Source organism: Andrographis paniculata, unplaced genomic scaffold, assembly GCF_009805555.1.
Source record: "Andrographis paniculata isolate CXL003 unplaced genomic scaffold, ASM980555v1 Contig83END, whole genome shotgun sequence".
In the NCBI taxonomy this organism is placed as follows: Eukaryota; Viridiplantae; Streptophyta; class Magnoliopsida; order Lamiales; family Acanthaceae; genus Andrographis; species Andrographis paniculata.
The window spans coordinates 952,476-959,946 of NW_026137621.1; the positions used below are offsets into that span (position 1 = coordinate 952,476).

At 37.2% G+C, this 7,471-nt stretch overlaps 1 long non-coding RNA gene across 3 annotated transcripts; it reads right to left on the reverse strand.

Annotated features, from left to right (window-relative positions):
• Window positions 1–406: 406 nt before the first annotated feature.
• On the reverse strand, window positions 407–6,273 carry LOC127241606 (uncharacterized). 3 transcript variants are annotated; one of them, XR_007836576.1, is made up of 3 exons: window positions 5,667–6,273; window positions 2,453–5,545; window positions 407–2,275 (listed from the first exon to the last, which is right to left on the reverse strand). It is a non-coding gene; the product is annotated as an uncharacterized LOC127241606 (long non-coding RNA). The 3 variants fall into 3 exon arrangements; XR_007836577.1 differs by having other exon boundaries at window positions 2,453–3,672; window positions 3,753–6,273; XR_007836578.1 differs by having other exon boundaries at window positions 2,453–2,770; window positions 2,892–6,273.
• Window positions 6,274–7,471: the final 1,198 nt, after the last annotated feature.

Consider the following 7,471-nt stretch of genomic DNA (forward strand, 5'->3'; position numbering starts at 1 on the left):
AAGATTCGATTATTGATTTTAAATAATCTTTTTATTCAACTGATAAATTGGTTATAGACATTAGAGACGATCATAACACCCAATTTTTCCTTACTTTATTGGCGGAAATGGTATGACCGATTAACCGCATCCCTAATCAAAGAAATAATCTAGGTACGACCATAAATTAATTTCTCCAATTGAAAATTGCATGAGAAAAATTCAATTCAAATATTTAATCAATTACGAAAAGATTAAATTATTTGATCATTCGATTCCTAGGCTAAGCTTGTTAACCTATTTACCACTTTATGAAACACATACACAACTACAGATGTAAATGTTCAATTGACACACAATTGCTAAACCAATCTAAGATTCGGCCACGATAAAAGATTAAATAAACCAATTGCAGGCATGAATCACATAAATCACACAAATATCAATATACTTAAACAAGATTTAAATTAAATCAAAACACAATCTCACAAATCTCAATCCAAAATCTACTTTCAACCCTAGACTAGACTAGGAATTTACCTACTCATACTTATAAATAAATAAATAAAACAATAACGTTGATGATTATCCGAAAGTGCTTCCTCTCTAAACGGTCTTCTCAATCCTCCACTTACACTACGAAAAGTGAACCTGAATTGTGATACCACATCCAATGCCTTGGCCCCCCTTTTATAGATGACCGGATCCTTAATCACTCCCTTAATTGCTCCTTATTAATCATGATGCCAACAATCGAGCTTTAATTTCCGTAATCCACATCTTTCCTTAGCATGGGAGCTTAATTCAAGTCTTTCCAAAATTCTTTGATCGAAAATATGGCATTGACGTGAATCACTCAATTACCTTGCACAAATCAATACATGCCAAAAATGAGTATGATCCAAAATATTGATTGAATCTTATAATTTATCTCTAGAAAATATATAACAATATATATTTATGAATTCCCCCACACCCAAACCACGCTTGCCCTCAAGCATAAACGAAACAAGCACACGAAAGAACTTGATGCAATCATAATCTCCACAACAAATTCATATTATCATTACCTTAATGAAACTCAAAACATACCAAGCGCAACATAACCTCACTAGAAATAAAGTGTATACACTCAACACCCAAATATATATGAATTAACAAGTCATTCGTGTCGCATCGTAAAAATGATTATCCCATAGGCTTGCATATTGATCACATCTCTTAATTTTTCAAATTCTAATGCAAATAATCTAAGGGTCTTTAAATAAGGTTGTAGCGGGGCTTTAGGTTGGGGTAGGATATAGGATATTATTCGGCTAAATAAGTCAAAAAAAATATTTCAAGCTCATTTTGTAATATATAGACTCCGTGTAAAACTTCTCATTCCTCACTTATTCCTTCATTAACATGCATACTCAAAACTTTATTCTTGCAATTTAGGTAAGAAGAATGCTCGCCAAGATAACCCGTAGTACACCCAACTCAACCGACAAGTTAACGTCAAAATGCCCATTCCTGCTATAATGCGATGAAAATTTGTGCCATGTTTTTTTTTTTTTTTTTACACTTTTCTCTCATAAGCAATAAACAACAATAAATATACATAACTTCCCATTCCCTTGAGACTTTAAAATAATATGAGCTCGAAACATTTTCTTTTGATTATAGGTTCAAATAAATTTTGGCTTTAGAAAGAAAGATCATAGGTTAAAATGTGGCTCTTTAAACAATAAAAAATAGGATATTCAAGCTCAAAAAGGCTCACTAATTGATTAATTTTTTAGGTAGGAAATATATCAGGCTAAATGGTTTACCCTAATACCCTTATCACATTAATCGCATAGACTTATCGGAAATCAAATTCGACATGCATTGCTATGCAAGTTCTAGAAAACCCAGTCTAGATCAAAAATCATACAAAGAAGAAATATGTAGAATTTAAAATGAATGCTCAATTAGGCTCAAATCTCACGAAGGATAAAACATGTCATGCTCGGCATATTTATCGTCTACTTCATTGGCAAGTCATCTAATGAAAATACGTCATGTTGAAAAGAAATACACGCAAGTCTTTAGCACACAAGTCAGTCATGCAATCGGGCAAACAATAGATATTCAACCCCCTCCCCCCTCCCACATCTACTATTCACATTGTCCTCAATATAGGGCATCGCGAAAAGTAAGAAGTTTAAGAAACAGTAGACTTCCCTAAGCCTAGGCATGCTTGCGTCCGGCATAGGCATACCAAAATTCGCATCACCTCCTCGAATGCCAATTAAATGCTCGAATCAAGGCTCTGGGCATCAGAAAAATCATCATCACTTACAGAAAGCAAAGACAAGCAAAGAATCACACAAAAAATGCAAGAGAAAACATGAAATATAATAAGATTGGGTTGCCTCCCAAAAGCGTTTTTTTTTAACGTCTTTGGCTAGACATTATTAATTGAGAAATTAAATAAGGGATCCTCAACTGCCATCCAAACCACGTCCTCAACTTCAGCGCTCTTTAGATAGGGCTTTAATCGATGTCATTCACCACAAATTTCTTTTCAGTCTTCGAGCTTTGAATTTCGACTGCACCATAAGGCAAAACATTAGTATTAACAAAAGGGCCAATTCATCTGGAATGTAAGTTACCGGGAAAAAGCATGAGCTTAAAATTTATAAAAAAGCACTTTATGACCGACATAAAAAATTTTCCTTCATATTTGTTGGTCATGAAAGGCTTTTGTCTTTGCTTTGTACGTCAAGGTGCTCTCATATGCCTCATTCTGAATCTCCTCAAATTCCTGCAACTACAACTTTCTATGAATTCTCGCTTCGTCAATAATCATGTTGCATTTTTTTATTGCCCAAAAAGCATGGTGCTCAAATTCAACAGGAAGATGACACGGCTTACCGAATACCAACCTATATGGCGACATTCCGATAGGCGTCTTGTAAGCGGTGCGGTAAGCCCATAGTGCATCTAGGAGGCGGAGACTCCAGTCCTTCCTATCCGGTCGAACAGTCTTTTCAAGAATAGACTTGATTTCTCGATTCGATACCTGCGCTTGACCATTTTTCTAAGGATGGTATGAGGTCGAAACTTTGTGCAACACACCATACCTCTTGAAGAGAGCAGCCATGGTCTTGTTGCAAAAGTAGGTTCCCTTATCGCTCACTATAGCCCTAGGCATTCCAAACCGGGTGAATATGGTAGACTTAATAAACTTTGCAACCACTTTAGAATCGTTAGTCCGGGTGGCTGTTGCTTCCATCCATTTTGAAACATTATCAATGGCGAGAATGATATATGAAAATCCATGAGACATGGGAAATGGGCCAAAAAAGTCGATACCCTATACGTAAAAAATTTCAACAAATAAAATTGGTACTTGAGGCATCTCAGCTCGAGAGGAAAAATTACCTATACGTTGGCAATTATTGCATGAATTGCAAAAAGTGTGGGCATCCTTAAACAATGTTGGCCAATAGAACCCGTTATCCAAAACTTTCCTTGCCGTTCGTTGGGAAACAAAGTGTCCCCCACAATTAAGGGTATGACAGAATCGAATAATGGATTGGTGCTCCCCTTTTTGCACGTATCTTCGCAAAATTTGATCTGAGCAACGCTTCCACATGTAAGGGTCATCCCAGATGTAGTACTTTGCGTCGCTTTTGAGTTTGTCCCTTTTAGCTTTTGGCCAACCTGCGGGAAACGCTTTAGTTACTATATAATTAACTATATCGGCATACAATGGAATACAATAATCAACTTGAAGGAGCAACTGTTTGTCCAGTGTTGTCTTCTTTAGTTGTAAATTGTCATTGTTGGCACAAGGGAGACGACTCAGATGATCGGCGACAAAGTTCTCCGATCCCTTTTTGTCCCAAATCTCCAAATCGAATTTCTGTAAAAGCAATAGCCATCTGATAAGTCTTGGTTTCGCTTCCTTTTTCGCCACTAGATATCGTAATGCTTTGAAATGTCGCCGGGGCATTGCAAAGACTGAATGGAATTCCTCTATAGGCAAACACTCCGAATGGGCATGTGAATGATGTTTTCTCTTGATCTTCCGGGGCAATGGAAATTTGAAAATATCCTAAAAATCCATCTAGAAAACAATAGTGAGCTCGATCAGCTAATCTTTCAATCATTTGGTCAATAAATAGGAGAGAAAAATGTTCTTTCTTTGTCATGGCATTAAGCTTACGGTAATCGATGCATTGTCGCCAACCAGTTTGCTTTCTTACCGGGACTAACTCACCATTTTGATTTGTCTCCACGGTTACCCCGGACTTCTTAGGAACAACTTGGATTAGACCTATCCAAGGACTATCAGCAATAGGAAATATGATTCCTGCATCCCGGAGTTTAAGAACCTCCTTCTTAACAACTTCTGTCATAATTGAATTCAACTTTCTTTGTCCCTGCCTCACCGGCTTTGCGCCATCGTCAAGTGTGATCTTATGCGTGCAAAATAAGGGGTTTATACCTTTGATATCCGCTATCGTCCATCATATTGCTTGTTTGTGTTCTTTTAGTACTTGAATCAAATGGCTCGGCAGCGGTTTTAATTCCAACTCCGGTGGCTGCACAATCTAAGACAATAAATGTAAGAATATAGGAGCTTGGGCATACCTGTGTGAAACTAAAGTTGTAGCTTCTAAGGCTTGCATCACTTCCGACAAATCTGGACTCAATCCTCAAGTAGGCATGCTTTGAACCTCCAAGTGTTTCATGAGTACTACTTCGAGCGCATCGTCACCCCTCAACTCAAAAGCATCCTGTACTTCAAGGTTAATAACATCTAACGAGAAAACAGAGTGAGGATCCAGGGGATATTTAATCGCATCGAAAATTTTGGATTCAATTTTTTCCCCATAAAATTCCATAGTCAAAATTCCATTCTTTACATCATCTTAGTATCCGCTGTACACATAAAGGTCTTCCTAAGACTAGTGGTGATGGGTTGGACGAATGTTCATCATGCATTTCTAGGATATAGAAGTCAACCAGGAAAATTAATTCAATGACTTGGACAAGAACATCCTCTATAATTCCTTTGGGATATGGCATGACATTAATTGTTGCACCTAAATCTAACATAGCATGCTTGACTTCTAATTGCCATATTTTACATGGGATTGTGAACATACCTGGGTCTCCGCACTTTGGTGGAATCTTTCTTTGGAGAAGGGCCGATATATTTTCGTTTATGATGATACATTTGTCACCCTTCAACTTCCGCTTGTTGGTGCACAATTTCTTTAAGAACTTCGCGTACTTTGGAATTTGGTGGATTGCATCCAAGAACGGTATATTGAGCTCGACCTTCCGAAATATCTCCAAAACTTCATTCTCCCTTTTTGGCCTTTTCAGCTTTGCCAACCTGAGATTTGGATGATCCTTTCACCCTTGGTTGTAGGTGTTTGAATAGGGATCATATTGTGGGCGCCTTAGTTGGTTGAAATCGGTTGCATTCACATCGGCATGACTGTCCTTATGCAGGGTAGGGCATGCATCGGTGCATGCTCCGGGCTCGTGCAAATTCCACAAGCTTTCAAATGGCGTGTGCTTCCTGCAGCCAATTGATGAACAACTTTTGTTAGTTCAGAAATTTATTGTCGAAGAGAATCGTAATCTTCCGAATATTCAACTCCTCTGGTTCCGAATTGTTGAGAATTCTTAGTCATCCTTACGATCAACTCCCATGCAGCTTTCGGGGTTTTATCCGCCAATGCTCCTTGGCTAGCAGCATCAATGTTGTTCCGGTCTCGCATGCCCAGTCCTTCATAAGAGTATTGGAACAAAAATTGGTTAGTAATTTGGTGTTTTGGGCATCGCGCACAAAGCCTGTCGAACCTCTCTAGCTATTCATGTAATGTCACTCATTGTTGTTGCTTGATTCCACAAATTTCCTTCCGTAATGTCGCCGCCCGCGATGCCAGAAAATACTTCTCCAAAAAAAAAATTTTCATGTCCCTCCAAGTAGTCATGCGTCCCGCCAGTAGAAAAAATAGTCATTCCTTTGCCGCATCCTTCAATGAGAAAGGGAATGCCCATAGTTTTACTTGCTTTTCCGTAATCATTGGTGGTTTCATGCTCGAACAAACCACATCGAATTCCTGCAGATGTTTATGTGGTTCTTCTCTCCCTGAGCATGCGGGTATCCTCTTCTCCCATATCGGGCTCTTGCTTGATCAATTCGCTCAGTTGAGAACTCGACGCCTTTTCAAATTCCAGCTTTCTTTTTGCTTCCTTTTGTAATGTCCTTGTCAATCTCTCGATTTCCGCTTCGTATATTAAATTTCCTGTGCGAAAAGAGCGGGGCATAAACAATTGAAATATATAATATATAATAATAAAATTGAATGACACGAAAAAAACAAAAAAAAACAAACGCCAGTCCCCGGCAATGGCGCCAAAAATTGGTAGCCTTGATGCTTCCAATAAAGATTGTCTAACAACACATATAGCAAGTGATGCCGAGGTCGATCCACAGGGACTGTGAAGTTTAATTCCTGATTTTGTCACATATTCAAGTATTTGAGGGAATGGATTAGCAATTCACTAAAATAATTAAAATAAGCGATGGAAAATAAAATTTAGATTTCAAAGAGATTAAACTTCTAGCCCAATGAGTTAATAAGAAACTGGATTAAAGATTCGATCATTGATTTTAAATAATTTTTTTATTAAACTGATAAATTGGTTATAGGCATTAGATACAATCATAACACCCAATTTTTTTCCTTACTTTATTGGCGGAAATGGTACAACCGATTAACCGCATCCCTAATCAAAGAAATAATCTAGGTACGGCCATAAATTAATTTCTCCAATTGAAAATAGCATAAGAAAAACTCAATTCAAATATTTAATCAATTACCAAAAGATTAAATTATTTGATCATGTGATTCCTAGGCAAAGCTTGTTAACGTATTTATCACTTTATGAAACACATACACAATTACGGATGTAAATGTTCAATGGGCACACAATTGCTAAACCAATCTAAGATCCGACCACGATAAAAGATTAAATAAAAAAATTGCAGGCATGAATCACAGAAATAACAAAAATATCAATTTACTCAAACAAGATTCAAATTAAATTAAAACACAATCTCACAAATCCTAATCCAAAATCTACATTCAACCTTGGACTAGACTAAGAATTTAGCTACTCATACTTATAAATAAATAAATAAAACAGTAAACTTGATGATCCTTCGAAAGTGCTTCCTCTCTAAACGGCCTTCTCAATCCCCCACTTAGACCATGAAAGTAAGTCTGAATTGTGATACCACATCCAATGCCTTGGCCCCCCTTTTATAGATGACCGAGTCTTCAATCACTCCGTTAATTGCTCTTTATTAATCATGATGCCAACAATCAAACTTTAATTCTCATAATTCACCCATTTCCTTAGCATGAGAGCTTAATTCAAGTATTTCAAAAATTCTTTGATCGAAAATATGGCATAGACGTGAATCACTCAATTA